This window comes from Pezoporus flaviventris, unplaced genomic scaffold (genome assembly GCF_033815535.1).
Source record: "Pezoporus flaviventris isolate CSIRO_AGI_PZ_B2104156 unplaced genomic scaffold, CSIRO_AGI_Pfla_v1 ptg000006l, whole genome shotgun sequence".
Taxonomy (NCBI): Eukaryota; Metazoa; Chordata; class Aves; order Psittaciformes; family Psittacidae; genus Pezoporus; species Pezoporus flaviventris.
The window spans coordinates 5,280,155-5,296,886 of record NW_026892554.1 but is presented as its reverse complement, the minus strand read 5'-3'; the positions used below and the strand labels follow the sequence as shown (position 1 = coordinate 5,296,886).

Sequence of the window (16,732 nt, the reverse complement as noted above, 5' to 3'; positions counted from 1 at the left end):
TGATCTGTAGTTCAATTGTAAATTAGAATACACATCCCCCCGGGGACACACGGCCCCTATTTGTGATTAAGAAAAAAGCCCCATAATAGACTAATAGCTAAAGTTCTCTCTCTTTTACTTTCAGGCAATTAGCTTGATGAAATGGCCTCTTTTTGTGTACCCTGGAAGTGTAAACCGATATCATAATGAAGTATATGATGTTTATTCTATTATTTTCACCTTGCCGTGTATGCAGGAATGCATAAATAATGGCTGCTTTGTCTAGTACATTTACTGATTCAGAAGTAAACTATGTCTTAAAGATGCAGTGTATGATCCTGCAACCTTATGTTAAGCTGGACACTGCGACTAGTCCCCATCAAAACTAACATTCTGCCTAAAGAAGTTGGAGACCATTTTTATTTAGGTGTTTAAATACTGTTTGCAAGACTTGCAGTTATAAAGAACCTTAATTGGAAAATCCTCCTAAGAATCTTGTGAGAAAAATAAGGTGTCTCCATTTTACAGAAAGGAAAACTGATGGGGAGATGTTGAGCATGTCATACAAGATCACACAGGACCTCAGTAAGGGCTGAAGAAACCCTAGCTTCTTGGACTTATTTTCAGGCAATGAGAAGCTCCCTTTCCTCTCTCTTGTAGTGTTATTAATGCTGTCATGGATGGTTCATGGAGTGTCTCTGACCTTAACTTGCCTCAAACACTTAAAACTCCATGCTGTCACGGTTGCCTTCATTCCCATGTGACATAGATGGCTAGAGCTCTTTCACCTGAATCCAAGGTGGATATGGTCATGCCCATATTCAACATCATGTGTTGGATGCTGGCTTTCCCAAGGCTCAATTTGAGCTGTCAGTCTAAGCGAATGAGTCATGTTGTGAAATAGCATTATAACACTGTGATGGTGTTCGTGCAGTTGAGCTCAAGATAAATATCTGGGAAGAAAACTGCCATATGATGACAGCTCTGGGCATACCTGCTTTGTGACTAAAGGTGCTTCTACATTAGCCTTTCACTTCTGCCCAGGAGTACACTTTCGAAGTGAATCTTCCAAATGACCCTGCTTACCCTGCCCCACAATATGAGGCAGTCTTGGAGCGTGAAAACCGAAGTTTAATGTGGTCTGGGAGCTCCAGTAGCTAATGGGAATTCAGTCCACAAGAGCATGTTAGGGCAAGTCCAAGTAAACCTCTGACATGCAGCGACCTGGGCCAGTTCCTGGTCTTCAATGCTAGACATACCTTTATTTGCTTCTTTGCTAAGTGAAGCAAAGTTCCTATCCGAGGAGTTATGAGAAGTTCAGATAGTATGGGAGTGAGGACATGAGAAAGTGCACTGGTTTATGAATAATCCATCAGTGTAGCTGCAATAGAAATATTTTCATGTAATTTCTATTCTGAGAGAGCTTCTGTAGGGGAATATAAGAGTTTGGAAACATTTTGCTAAGAAGCACTACCAGTGCAAACCTTTAAAGGGTAACGCTCTACATGGCTACAATACCATATTCTGTTTAAACTTGTTCATCATTGTCTTCTTGCATGACAGCCTTGGCATTTAAAATATGTTAGGGGTGACACAATACTTTCACCTGGTGCAGACATACATCACTGGAAGGATGTTCTCATAAACAAAGTGCTGCAGGCTATGATCTTATCATTCTCCTCTTCCTTCTTCTCAGTTCAGTTCAATGACAAACACGTATTTCTCTTCTTTGCTCCAGTTTCTGGTCTAGAGAAACCTGGTGCTGGAGCAACAGGTGATGTTGCAAATCAGAATGACAAGTGGTGGTGGTGGCCTGGTGAGGGGAATGCAGCAGGGGGGGGCAGGAAACACGCAATGAATTCTATCATGCTTCGGCTGGTGCACCAGTTCTACCCAGTGCTGCAGTTTTACAGCATGAACAAAAGTTTAATCAGGTGCGTGCCTGCGCACGCATGGGGCTCTTTTGAGAAAGACAAAGCAAATTAGAGTGTTCACATGTAATTAGCTGGCTATTAGTGCGGTTCAGCCGAGGCGATAGGCAGACGGTAAACTTTGAGATAGCTTGCAGATAAAAGGGCTGAAGTTGTTTTGGAGAGAGCTGGAGGTAATAGTTCAGAAGAGAAATTTCTGACGAATTGAGCAGGCATCTAAGGATGGTCTTGCCCTGCACCATTAGCAAGGCACAGTGTGGCCATACAGGCCTTCCCTCTCCCTGCTACAAATCTTAACCCTTCCTGGCATCCAGTGCTCTTTGTCCTTGGATAGCCCACTCTTAATTATTTAAGAATTAAAGCACATTTTTAAATTAAGAATTAACCACAATTTTCTGTTTAAAACCGTTAGTTTGGACTAAAACTGTGAAATTCCCTGCTCATGCTTCCTGCCCTCCTTCTTCTGGTAGCATGTGAAACAGTCTATAACCCTTGCAGAGGCTGGAAAACTTCCAGATATTTATCTGAGTATAGATGACCAGGTCTAGTAAAAACATTATCACTTACCATAAGGATCACACTTGGAAAGAAACCCAAAGCGTGTCCGAATTCAAGTCTTCAACTTGTATGAAGCTGTGGGTATCTTACTAAATCTTCCTGCTAAATGAAAATGTCTTTATACTTTTCTCTCATTTTGTAGCTGGCAGGGAAATGCTTTTTTCTGTCTTTTGGGAGTTTTTAAGATTTCTTTCAACTAATTCTCTGGCTAATCAATAAGCTGCCAAAAAAAAAAATCAGACTGAGCAATTTGCTTCAGTAATTTCAAAATATTTCATGTTTTGCTTTCACTTATAAATTAAAAATTAAAACCAAAATTCCCAAGCAAATGTTCACTTAGAAAAATATCTACTGAGATGCAATGGTTTTGAAACATCTTTAACATCTTGTTTTCAGTTGAGGAAACTCATGAAAGCCACATTATTTTCTCCAAACCTTTTTGACTGTTTGGCATTTTCCAACACAGACTTTTCATGGAAAACTCCAGACATAATCCACTTGTATCATCAGTTCACTTTCTGGGGATATTCTTGTTTGGGATGGCTTCAGAGAAGAAATAATTGAGAACTTCATAATCTGAGTTGATGCAGCACTGAAAATTTCAAAACTGGAGAAATTATCATAGAACCATAGAATGGTTTGGGTTGGAAGGGACCTTAAAGATGATCTAGTTCCAGCCCCCTGCTATGGGTTTCACTACACCAGGTTGCTTAAAGCCCTATCCAGCCTGGCCTTGAACACTGCCAGGGATGGGACCCCCACAACTTCTCAATTATCCATGTCCAAGTACCTATTCATGTGAAAGATTGTATTTCTCAAGGCATGTATACCAATGGCCCATTGTCCCTTCTAGTCCTCTCACTAGGACTGATGCAAGTGTTTCTGTGGAAGTAAAAATCTGTCATTTGTTTTGCACAACTTTTACACTAATTCTTTACCAGTGTGTAAACTCCATAGCAAATCTGTTAGGATTCCATCCTGCAAGGAAAATGCACACAATATATCAGAGGAAATTTTCTTCTTTTCTGTCATGCCAGACATAGAATTCACCAAATAGGCAGAACTGGAACTTTTGGAAAGGGTAAAGTCAGATTCGCTACAGAACATGTTATTTTTTGCAGACAAGGAATCACTTCTCAGTGTACAATTAGAAACAATTAGAACATAGTAATTTTAACCCCCCAAAGAAAATTACCATTTCTAGTTTTAACGTTCATTTGTTCAAAGCTTATGTAGGCATTTGTCATGTTAGAGTAATTTCTCTACAGAAGAAATGTAGAACCAAGAGTGCAAGACTGCATTGATGTTTTGGTTCATCTTGAAGGAGGGAACCTTCTGCCATAGATCTTGATGCTCAAGAGGAAGAACAGCACGTACAAGGACGAGGAGAACCAGCATGCCAGTGGCCAAGAGCCTGCCACTAGAGATAAAGCTGGGGAACCATGTCAAGGTAAGGGCCCTCATAAGCCACTCAGCAAATGCTTTCTTTGCAACTCTTGCTGCTGTGCTTACCTGCTTCCCAATACCCACAGTCTTCGTTTTCCTCAGCACACTCTGCAGGATGACAGGAAAACCTGAGGTTTTCCACAGTTTCTGGAGAGAGGAACAGGCTTTCAAACAAGTGTTTGCCTTGCCTAGAAGTAGCTGTGCTGAGTTACACCAAAGGTCCAACCACCTCACCACATCTGTGGCAGAAACCCCTAGTAGATATACAGATGTCAGAAGTCAAACACACACGAATTCTTCTCCTGAGGCATTTTCCTTGTTCCTGCCACCCAAGGCATTACAGAGACTGATAATTGCATAAAACAAGAATGTTTATTGATATCAAAGGAGCTATCTTCCATGCATGTCTAGTCCTCTTTTAATCTATTTTTGATATCCTGTGGCAGAAAATCCTGCAAGTTAATTCTGTTGCATGACAAACATGAAATTTTTTTCACTTTAAACTTCTTTTCTTTCTTGTATTAACATAGTGAATAAATAATCCCCTCTTCAGAATATTCTTAACATTTGTCATCATATAAACCTCAGCCATCTCCTTTCAAAGAGTTCTAAATTTATCTAGTTTTTTCTCATGTGGAAGCAGATACATACAATTACCCACAAGAAAACCACTGTCAAGCCCAACTGTTGTTACTGAGACTGAAACTCTTCCAAAAATTAATTATTTAAAATAATCCAAATGGTGCAAATATCTAAAGATCAGGCAGATCTATAAAACCTGCCTACAGCAAAATCATGCAATTAGAATCATGCTCATAAGTGTTGGAGTCTTAAAACATTAATAGACCATTTTAATGGAAGGAGTTATTAAAATTGTATTTGAATTGCATTATTACAACACTGAATGCACCATGGAAAACTGAGTTCATGAAAGAAGTGCAGCACAAAACAGATTCTTATTGTTGGAACTTTAAAATAGACCATGCTTTACAGTTCTGCCTGAATTTTCTTTAGTTTTATTCCTCTTCTAAATTGATAAGAACTGCTGTTTTTATATTAGAAATAGAAATGAGGAGGAGGAGGAGAAGAAAATAGCTCAATATTGAAATAAAACCTCAGAAAAGTAATTTGAGGAGAAAAGAAAAAATCCTTCCCAAAGTAATTTGTATCATAGATGTGTTGTTCTGATCATAACCACTATTAAAAGTGCTATGAATTGCAGGGTTTCTGTAGATGATTTAGGAAAAAGTTGCCCCAAATGTGGAAGCAATTATAAAGAAATTCATGACTCGTTAGTAAGCATTCCTTGTTTTATTTCTGTTACAAGGAGACTGTAATTTCTGGATCTCTATCTGACATCTTTGTATTGGGCACTTATCCTCCCTGATGTGTTTATAAAATTCCTACTTTCATTAGTGGGACATCACCAATAAATCTGATGTACAAATATCTTCCTTAATCCAGCAGAAAACGGAGTTTGTTGGAGTCAATGGGATCATTTCCATCTTTTTGAACAGACTTGGAAATAAACCCACAAGGGTTAAAAATATATAACCAGAATCCCAAGGTGGAGGAAGGAATGCAGTGCGTTTTTCTCTGCAACAGAGGTATTTTTAGTTTTGTATTCTTTAGAATCCCTATAAAGGTACGTCCCTCATGCACAGTTGTCTAAGATAGCGTTTAGACATTTAGACTTGAGTTGATTTAATCTAGTACAGAAGCGTGCTCTAAATTTTTCAGGGCAGTGCCAATGTGCAAAAATGGTGTCTTCATGTTCAAAAGCTCTGTATGGTTTAGAGGAACTGTGCCAATAAATTAAAGGGTATTTCCACTAAAAATAGAAATGTTCTGGACTTAAAATATGGTTTAAAATTCAATAACGAGATCCTCAGCAGGTGTAAATCATCACAGAAATGATGTTGTAACACTTTACATGATATTACCAAATTGTCTTGCTGGTAATTAAGAAAATCCTCTATGGAATCAAGACCAATGACAGGAGAAAGTATAAGTTGATATTGTCTCAGCACGCATAAGTGGAAGACAGAAATATTCATGTGCATAATCTTACACCTTGCCTACATGATACCCAGTGGGTTAAAGTAATAGCATACCAAATTATCTTGGAAAAGGCAATTCTCAACAGAAACTAAAAATCTTACAAGCTGTCTGTAAATTACTCATAATTATACATGGCAAAAATGAAAATAAAACCAAGGCAAATACTTGAAAAAAAGTTTCTTTAAATTTTCTTTAAAAATCCAGACCATATTACTCAAATACTTTTCTGTATTTCATCCCAAGAAAATCAGTATCTCTTTTTCCCAATTCCTTTTCATGGTCTTACTATATTTGCAGCCCAGAGAAACAAATGTAATTCCTATTGGGAAAGTAATGAAGTCATTCTAATGAAACGTGACAAATTTTTGCTCTGAATTTCTGGTGCAAATTTCAGGGGAAAAGGATACCTCTTAATTCAATAGCCACTTCCATGAAGAGCCATGCAAACTACACTGTTTCCTACAGCACAGTCCCTTTAATATACCAACATAGGGACTTTTCCAAAAGCAAACATTTCTTTATCAAGCTCTTCCCTTCCTCAGTATTAAAAGTGCATCTCTTTGATCCTGGTGAAATAAACAGCTTCCTTAAGGAGATGTGAGGAACAGTTTTCCCAGAGAAGCTGTGGCTGCTCCATCCCTGGCAGTGTTCAAGGCTGGGTTGGATGGGGCTTGGAGCATCCTGTCTAGTGAAAGGTGTCCCTGCCCATGGCTGGAAGTTGGAACCGTGATCTTTAAGGTCTCTTCCAACCCAAACCATTCTATGATGTCCATTTTGAGCAACATAGTCTCAGGGTTGGGATCTCAGATGTTCATGAATCATGCTCTGACTATGTCTTCTGCTCATGGCTTTCTGCAGTATCCCATGGGGTTTTGAAATAACTTGCTTTTAATTCAAATTAAGTCACTATGGAGGTGGCAGATCTAAATCCCGTGTAACAAGGCACACAGCTGATGACCAATACTCTGACTTCTAATTTTAGAAAGTAAGATCAGCTTTGATTCCATTATCCCCCAAAAATAGTCAGAAATAGTCAACTGAGGGAGAAAAAGTATAGTTCATAGTGGTGAATGACACTTGGTGGGTGCATGGGTTTAAAATGTCCTGTAAGTCCAGAATAACCAGAGTCATGGTGTCGTAACCAGATGGCGTTACAAGGCTTACATCTTTACCATACATGAAGATAAAAAATAGTCTGTATAGATTACTTGTGGGAATCTTTATTGCAGATATTAAAGGATATTAGCAGAAATCAGGAAATAATTAAGTGTATATATACGATTAGTATTTGACCTTGTGGAAAATGTAGAAGGCAAAAAATACTGTGTATTAGAGATCCCTGAGCAAGATGTAGACTTCATGTGCACACATTAATTCCAAGACTTTTCCAAGGTATAAAAAACAATCCACTAACAACAGGAAGTAGAATTATGTGAACACTTCTCTGAAGCCCTCAAAACCAAATCTGGATGCCTCTCGGAAGCAGTCTCCAGCAGCATTGTCCCTCCAGGAGTTAGTATCTTCACAGTCCAAGCAGGGACACACTGAATATTAGCATCTTTCTGAAGCTACTTGATGTATTGAGCTCTTTTTTAACTTAGTATCCTGAATTTTCTTGTGTCATGTAACATGAAGTGTAGCCTTTTTCCTTATTAATACAGAACATACAAATATCCATGTGAAAACTAGCAAAATGCTGCCTGTTGTAAAACAGCAAATCTTTTGTATAGGGGGAAAATTCTGTGACCTGCCCACTAAAGGAGAAGCACAAATAGTTTCTCCTGTGTGGCTCCCAGTGAACTCATCCCATTTTGTGCGTATTGGAGCTTTGCAAATCTCCAGAGCTTTGTGTTTAGCAAAGCAGATGTGCAAACGGGCAGATCCCGGTGACCTCACCTCTGAGAATAAGGCCTTTGACATACATTACTCTCCTGCTGACAGCAAGAGAGGTGTGGATCAGTTGGCATTTCACACCTGCAACTAATGTAGAAGTTGTAATGGTATAAGTGAGCATTAGGAATAAAAGTGATGCTTTGGACACGAACCAGCTATATTTAACAGGAAAGGTGCAAATCCACGTTATGGCTCGGGATATGTATTAGCTGCAGCCCTTCTTTAACCTGGAAAGAAAGAATTATATCCAAGGGGACTTACCTCAAAGAGTTTCTCTTTCCTTTGGCAGAAGTGATGATTAGGCTAAAATTGGCCGTTTGTTTTATCTGTAGTTGGGGAATATACGATTTAGTTTGTACAGCTTCAGCTGGTACACCAGTCTCTGTTCAAGATCCTGATCTATAGATACCTCTTCGCAATCAACAGAGCAATCAACTTTGAGTAGAGCTCAGGGCCTCGCTCATCTCCTTTACCCTGTCTGAGCTGGCCTGGTAGATCTGTAATATCCCCAGTTCTCCAACTCTCCTCTGCTTTGGGATGTCTGTGCCTCCAGACAGGCTCCTGCTGCCAGGAATTACAATGTCCTCTCACCTACTATTTTCTTGTTGGTAACAATGATCTGCACTGCTCTTTGGTGCTTTTGGACTTCTACTAATAGTGCAGCATGTATTAGCCTATAACACTATTGATCAGGGCTCTGTTCACTAAAGCAGATTTATCAGCTACAAAGCATTTGGGGTTGGCTTGTGTGTTGCCCCATCTAGGAGTAACAAATCTTATTGGGTGGGTAGAAGGGTACCGTCACCCTTTATATCAGCTTGCTTTAGCCCTGAGAATTCATCTCCACTTGGTTTTTGGAGGTTTCTTTGTCAGTGTCTAACAAGTGGCTGCTCTGGTGCATCATGGGCTGTCTATCTGGCTGGGAAATGTCATGGGTGGAAAAGAGGAGTTTTGTCTCCTCCTGCCAAGTGTGCACAGGGTGGGAAAGGGTTACATCAGCACATCTCCCCTTGAAAAGTCAGGGAACATGACCCCCAACCAAAATGGACCCCTGGGCAACTACGTGACATTCAGCTTGAGGAAGGAAACCGGTTTGTCACCTCATTGCCTAACGTGTGATCTCAAGCCAGAGCTGAGGTGTACCTATGGGCGCAAGAGATAAGATGTTGTTAACGCTCTGCTCGTATTCTGAAGATATCTAGTTTCCAACCTCAGAATGGGATACAACATTTAAAATGTAGTGGGATTCTAGGTTACATGAATACTAACTTATAGGTCCTCCTACCAAATGAAACAAAACATCTCTCCCTATTCATCCTCCTTATTTCTGTTAGAAGATGCAACAGCTCGAAAACAGATGAGACCTGTTATAATCCATGACCCCCTAGCCTGAGAACTGTATATACATATAGGATAGTGTTCTTACCCAGAATAGTGTAAGCTATGGATGAAGTATGTATGAATACTTTCGTGTAACATGATTGTATGCATATACTCTGCAAAATGTCTTTTGTATGTACTTGGAAAAAGTAATGTATATGATTCAAAGTAATCAGGTACAGTAAAACATGCAGGAAGAACACAGAAGAGACAAGAGAAGGTATAGATAAAGGTAGGAAAAATGCCTCTCTGGCATTGTACCTTCAGAGTTTCTCAACAATTAGGGTACAGTGGTTTTGTTACTCTTGATGCAAACAAACCACTGAAGTTTTCCTGCCTTTTTTCCCATGTATAATGTCCTTTAAGCTGTGATGAGATCACTGGTGCATTAGTTTTAAACTTTTCAGAAAGAATTCAGGAACTGCAGTGAGGTCATGACTGCAGTGATATCTAAAAGGATGGTTTTATGGAGGAGAAATTTTCCTCTCATTTAGCGAAAGCATAACAGAATTTGCAGCTGTCAAGTGTTTTGGACAAGTTAAGTTTGTTTATTTTTGACTGTTGTATGTTTTTGCAAATGACAGACTGCTTTATGCTCTTTTTCTCTTCCAAAGTATTGCATTAATCCAACACAGTTTACAGACAAAGCACCCTGCTAGAGTGGTACTCCATTTGAACAATCATCTAGCAGCATCCTTACCTGTGGTACCACCCCAGTCATACAGACAAGAAGAGGGTAAAACAGTCAGACTGCTCTGACGACCTCACTGTGCTCACATTAGACCTCTGTATCCTTCAGAAGGCAGATGCTTCACTAAGAACATCCTTGTTCCTGTCTCTTTCAAAGAGAAAAATCCTTGGAGCATCTCCCAGGGCCATGGTGTCCCTGTTTAATATGACGTATTTGTGCCTTGTTGATCAATGGAGTAAAGTCAGGCATAAATCCGGACATTTCAGGCAATGACTGGGACTTGGAAGTGCCAAATTTTCACTGTTGCTCTGATTTTATCTCCAGTCTTTTTTAACTCGCTGTTTGCTAAGTTAAGTAACAGTGGATTGGATGGATTTAGTAGTGGAAATATGTAGGCAGATATGCCCTGCTTTACCATGGCAAATATATTGTATTTTACTGGGTTCTAACGAACTTAAAAATTACTCCCCTGCATGCTGGCTGCCTGGGTCAGAGAGGTTATTTTGCCTTTGCTGTCTTCCTGGATTCCTGAGATAATTCCCTCTGGATTTGTTGGGGCAACAACAAAGTGGTGATAACAAATACACTGCTGCTTTAATCCAGTGCTATGCTTTCTCCCTCTTTGCAACGTGGATTTGTGCCTACTACCAGTTACCCTGCTCCTAGTTTAACAACTTCAGGGCATTAGTGACATACAGCACAAAACCAGTTCCCCTTTCATATCGAGAGACCAAATGTCCTGCATGATCTGTGTGACACAGCAGAGGCCACAGGTTTAGTTTTGCTCAAAGAGTTTAAGAGCTTTAGTTACCCAGAGAGGAGTGGGAGATTAATGGTGTTCACTGATAGTGATAGTGAACTGTGCGCTCTAAATCCCACTGCAAGCAAAGAGAGCCCACCTCTATACTACTAATATATATAGCTATAGAAAACCTTTCTATTTAAAAAGACTAATTAATAATGCTTAGTGGTCTGGATTTCTCAGTATGAATTGCAGGGATTTTGGCAAGCTTAGGGAGGTGGGGAAATGGTTTACGCTGCCTTGTTTAAAATTGCAGGTTTTAAACTGTTTAAAGCGATACGCAGATAGGGTTTCCACACCAGATTTGAGACATTTGTTCCTTTTTATTTGTACTAAAATTTCGGCTTGAGCTCACATTGCCATTCTACCCAGGCTGCTTCCCAGACCAGCTAATTTGTCTACCTGTGTTCCATTTTAGGCCTTGGTTTTAATTTGAGGATGGTTCCTGCTAATACCAAAGACTGGATAGGACATCCATTAAAAGTCTACACAGCAATTGAAATGGAAAATTCCAAAAGAAACCCTATTAGAGTTTTTCTCCATCAAATCAACATTACAGACTTCTTATGCATTTCTTAATTAGACATTGATATTAACTGGACTGTTGCATGATTTAAATCTAGCTCTTAATCTCGGCTATTCTATGCTGCTGTAGTTTTTATGACATCCAACTAGCGACTGCTTTATGCATTAATCTATCTGGAAAACCACCTTCACTTTTTTTTTTTGTCTTTTTTTAGAAGAATAAAGGCCCCAAGAAGGAAATGAAAGCTTTTGGGTTCAGCCATTAGTAATTTTCTGCTTAGTATTTGAAAAATTGCTTATTTTAATTGCTTCATAGAAGAAAAAGATATCAAAGCTAACGTTCTTTCTCTCCAAACTTTGTAATTATTTCCCTCAGACTCTTATTTGAAATGCCTTGAAAGGATTTTCATTGAAATGTAGATTTCTTCCCTTTCAAAAGTACTTTTATTCCCCCATGCTTCTTTCCCCTTTTTTTCTCTACTGACTTCCTCCCTAGATTTAGAGCAAAATACATAAACTCCAATCTCTGGACACTGTAGCATGTGTCACACAGATGTCCCTTAAGTGCCATCTTTATTAAAACTAACCTTCCCATGGCCTAGAGGCTGTGCTGACAGTTGACCATAGGTCTTAGCTGAGTATCCTTGGGCTTCCTCCACAGGCAGTGAAGAAGTCATAGATGTTATAGGGGTTTGATATATCAGTCATACTCATTCTGAAAATTGCTGTGTGATTTGCTTATTAATATCACTACCACAATCAGGGAAGCTGAATGAAGTCACTTTATAAATGTCAGTGAAGTCTGGGGCTTGTGATACAGTTTAGGGACAGGTGAGCTTTGTATAGTTTCAGTTTCTGTTTCCAGCAGTATAAAGCCTGAATATCCTAATCCAGGAAGGAATTTGCTAACCAAACCCCATAGTTAGTTCAGCTTTGTATTTAAACATCAGGAGCACAAAGCTTCAGGATCATGTTGGCCTCATCAGTAATCCTTGATACAATACAACAATAGTAGCAAGAAGTTCTTTATTTCACCTATACATTTCCAGGAACGTTATTTACTAATAGATTATGATCTGGTCAAAATGATCTATACATTCATTACACCTAGAGTGGGCTTTCATAACTCACAGTATCTAAGAATGAGGCAAAACTCGCATTGGTTTATAGTGCAGAATTCTGCTCAGCAAAAAAAAGGTGCATTGAAAATACTGTCCTAAGCACCTTGTGATCCATTCCAAGTCCTGGGTGATTTCTCATGCCAGCTCAAAAGCATCTTTAAGAGCCTCAGAAGAGTGGGCACCTGGCTGCTTCAGAATACAGCCGTTCTCTCTGCAAATAAGTGGTCCCGCAAGCCTAGTGCGGTCACGGGTAAGGTTATCTCGCAGGGGGAATCTTCACAGCAGAACAAAACATTTGGAGAAGATTGAAATGAAGCTAAAGCGTTCTCAATATCAGATTTTATATGCGTGGTTTTTGCAGTCACTCAAAAGGAAGAAAGAGAACAAGAAAATGAGTTAGAGGAAGATGGAGACAGAGATGGTCTTTTAAGCAAAGCTACTCTCTGGATTTACAGTCCTGATAGACATCTTTATTCAAAATTACTCATTTTTTATATTCAGATACTACAGTTTTCAATACCGAGTCCTACATTTGTCTGGACAGATTACCCTCTTATTCCCACAATGAAACTTAATTATCCCTTTTATGTCTTCAGATACTTTCAGTCTTTTCCTGAACCATTTCTGGGGACAAAGAGCAGCTGATGGGTCAGTCAGAAAAGCAAGTGTTTTGCATCCCTGTTGGCCACACATTTTTGAAGGCAGAAGCCCTTTGCCCCCAGATTTCCTTAGGAAGACTTTGAGTGCTAGTATATAATTTACTTGGACTTACTTTTGCTGAGCTTTTTACTAGGCAGAGACTCATCATTTTCTCAGCACCTTTCTGTGTATTACTTGGAAGCATCTTAATGTGAGTAACTCACCTGGAATCTGTAAAAGGATATTTAAATGATTCACCTCTGAGACAAGAATAACCCCTCATGAAATCCAGGATGGGAATGACTGCAAGGTTTAAAACACACCTTCCTATGTATCACTGCTGTTGCAGTGGAAAGGAATGCATCTGAGTAAAGTCCAAATAACTAAATAAATTGGTTCAAAACAGCAGTAGTAGTACAGAGTGTTGTGTAAGTTACCAGTATTGAGTAGCTGCTACACTTCAGGACGCTTCCTTGGTTTCATCTGTAAAGAAGCCTGTAACATACATTATCCATTATCACTACCTTCTGTGTCTGAGCAAAGCTAATAGAGTAGTCAACATGGAAAGGTTGCATGAGGTAATCCAAGACTTGCAAGTAATAAAGAGAAAATTATAATGAGTATCCATTCAGTCTGAGAGTTATTTTTTAGCTCTTTTTCTAAGTTCCAGTTGTTCAAATAAGAAAGAAGTGTTACAATAAATTAATATATATATAGGCTTAAGAAAATCGCCACATTCATCAGAACCCAGAGACAGCACAACTGGTGTGTGTTATAGAGTCCCTTCTGAATGAAATGCTAAATCCCAGAGGACTGACCTGGTAAAATAGTTTTAATATATGAATGGAGCAGTGTTTCTATGGTACATGGAAATGCTTTATTGCATTGAACAAGTAGTGGTCCATAGCAATTTCACAACTAGGCTGGGATTAACAACAGACTTTGTATGGACTTTATACATTGTACAAAACCCAAATTAAACAAAAATGCACTTACCCTGGAATAGTATCCAGATACCAGTCACATCTCTGCATGAAAGTTGCTGCTTCCAAATCCAACCTGTGACCTGAGCCTGGAAGCAGAGAACAAGATGGTGCAGTATCGGTGAGACCTCATAGTCTGTCATACCAAAACCAGAGATTAAGATGGCACTGCAGAATAAAATACAGGTTTCTCTGTCACACCCAGCCTACATTTTTTCCTGATGAGTTTATCACTCTTAATAATTTCCACTAGCTTGGGAGAACAGATAATCTGCTTCCTATAAATACAATAAACAGTGCTTCAAAGGACACAAAGTTTACTCAGTTCATCGTTTCAGTGATTTGAAATAAATGTAAAAAGAAAAGATGTCTAAAGCAAAATGTAGGATCCCGGGATAGAAGATCTCAGGCTGAGTCCCCTTTTTTGCTGCTGGTGACTTCTGTCATCTTAGACCTGTCGCTTTAACCTTCAGCCTGGGTGCATTTGTCTGCCTCCATTAAGTAGATAGTTAAAACCTTTTATAGGGCTCTTACGGTACTGTGTACTGTACAGTCTGTACAGTGCCTGGCAATAAACTAGGTCCTGATCTCATCTGTGCCCTCGCTCTGGGTGACTGGAAAATGAGTGACAAAAAATAATAATAAGCTCTGAATAATTATGTATTGTCTTCATAGTGAAGCAGGCCCTGAGCACCTTCTCTCAGCAGAACTTTCCACTGGGAGAAGTCCCATTTAAAACATCTCCCTGGCATAAAAATGAATCGGATCCTGTCACATGAATGGCCTGCATTTACTATTCCTTTCACTTACCTTCCAGTCGTTCATTTTCAGAGCTGACTTGTGCCTGTTCCCTGGTTGTCAGCAGGAACTGGGTAACAAGAACTTGCTGGAAGTGGATTATAAAACAGACAAACACACAGAGGAAGCACTGCTGACTCAGCAGATGCATTACTGCAACCATGATGTAAAACTATCAAAAAACAAAATGAAAGTTCTAAATGCCTCACAATTCACAACAAAAAAAAGCAAGGGAGAAAAGTGAAATAAGGATTTTGACCAGTGCTAAGGAATTTGGAGCCACACTGGCTTTTGAGATCATAAGAAATTAAGGATGGGTCCGGGTAGAATTCTTGGTCTGTCTGAGCAGCAGATGTTCTCCTTCCTGTAACTGTTGCAGCATCAAGCACTGCATCCATGATCTGTATAAAGGCAGCACTTAGACTGCCCTGATTACAAGGACCACTCCATTACAGCCAAGAAAATCAGTCAGCATCTCAGCTTTAGGATACTGAAAATATTTGGGGAGTTCAGGAGAACACTTCTCCCAAGCTCCCAACAGCTCTAAGTGTGATACCAGGGAGGCTTGTTTCATCTGGAAGATGGGGAAGGTATGTGCTGCCTAGACTTTGAAGCTCTTAGAAAAGGTAATAGTTCATACCTGCTGCTTGTCCCAGGTATGGTGCATCTCCTCCAGGGAGATGGAGCAAAACAGAATAGGGCAGATGCAGAAACACCACTGGTAACCTCAGGGATGTTTTGGTGGGAAAAATGGGATATTGTGGGAAAAATTTGCTGGCCACTAAGCACCCTGAAGCAACTGTTGCAACATTAAAGCAGTTTCTGTGTGGCTTTAAGACATCTGCTCTAAGGAAGCATCTGTGATTGCAACTGCATCTTCTTAACTCTCCGATTCCCATGGACCAGCAGTTGCCTTGCTAAATGAAATGCTCCTTTAGGGATACTGGCTGGCCCCAGGGTTCAGTAATGCAATATAGTGCCTTTCATCTCTCACCCATGAACCCAAGTCAAACAGAGTTTGGTAAATGGCCAATAACCCTTCCGATCCCAGGGGCTGTTTGGTGACCTGTGTGAAACGAGGAGGGTCATCTCTGTGTCTGTTTACAAGAAGGCAAGTGTCAACTTCACCATAAAAAGGGACACAGTTACTACTCATTATCACCCAATTTAACATTCTGAAGCCAAAAGAATGAGCCTAGAAAACTCCCCGATCTTCTTACCCTACAGTGGTGAATGATGGTGTACAAGGTCAGTACATCAGGGCTTGAAGAACGTTAATGAAGACAGTTGCATTGTAGCAAACCAGGCTGTGCCCCTCCTGTGGACAAGAAATCCAAGTCTGAGCTACTCACAGAGGTGTGTGATTGCAGTTCTCCCCAAATCTATGTGGAAATCCCCAGGAAAAATGGTTAATATTTAGGTGCAGCAGGCACTGAAGCACATCCGTGAAGTTACAAGGCTTCTGCAAATCTGTATTTAGTATCTTAAATAGACACAAGCAACCTGAAGAGGGATGCAGCATCCAGCACTGATAGAGTTAATGTGCCAAGAAATCCTTCACTGGAAGGCTCTGTTCCCTCACCCATCATGAGTATGCTGTTCTGGTTACCAAAATAGCTCTATTTGGAAGGGTTGAAGGCCAGAAGCTCGCTGCAGCACCCATTCTTGCACTGCACATTTTAAGGTCAGACCTTTAGCATCAGGAACCTGTTAGAAGAAAGAGGAATCGCTTTAAAAGTTTTTGCCACTCTGGACTTTACCCTGGAAGGTCTGAGAGGGGAAAGGGAAGGGCAGGGGCAGATAAACATTTGGCTACATGAAAATGGATCACATTCAATAGATCTGCCTAAAGCTCTGAAACCCGCCCAAAACTACAGACAGCTTGCTCTTAATCATAGCATTTCCAGTCACCACTATCATTCTGC

General features: G+C 39.9%; 2 long non-coding RNA genes across 17 annotated transcripts in view; both read right to left on the bottom strand.

The window, feature by feature from the left end:
* The window catches only part of LOC133265842 (uncharacterized), a 113,944-nt gene that overhangs the window by 73,250 nt on the left and 23,962 nt on the right, over positions 1-16,732 (bottom strand). For 7 of the 16 annotated variants that reach the window (XR_009742146.1, XR_009742143.1, XR_009742148.1 and 4 more), the window contains exons 6-7: positions 16,028-16,514; positions 14,023-14,177 (exon numbers count right to left, since the gene is read on the bottom strand). This is a non-coding gene — a long non-coding RNA (uncharacterized LOC133265842). Of the gene's footprint in view, positions 1-8,375; positions 9,012-12,275; positions 14,178-16,027; positions 16,515-16,732 lie in introns of those variants that run through there. The other 9 variants (XR_009742138.1, XR_009742139.1, XR_009742141.1 and 6 more) reach the window with 3 other exon arrangements.
* On the bottom strand, positions 7,176-8,339 carry LOC133265839 (uncharacterized). Its single transcript, XR_009742135.1, has 2 exons — positions 8,130-8,339; positions 7,176-7,623 (listed from the first exon to the last, which is right to left on the bottom strand). It is a non-coding gene; the product is annotated as an uncharacterized LOC133265839 (long non-coding RNA).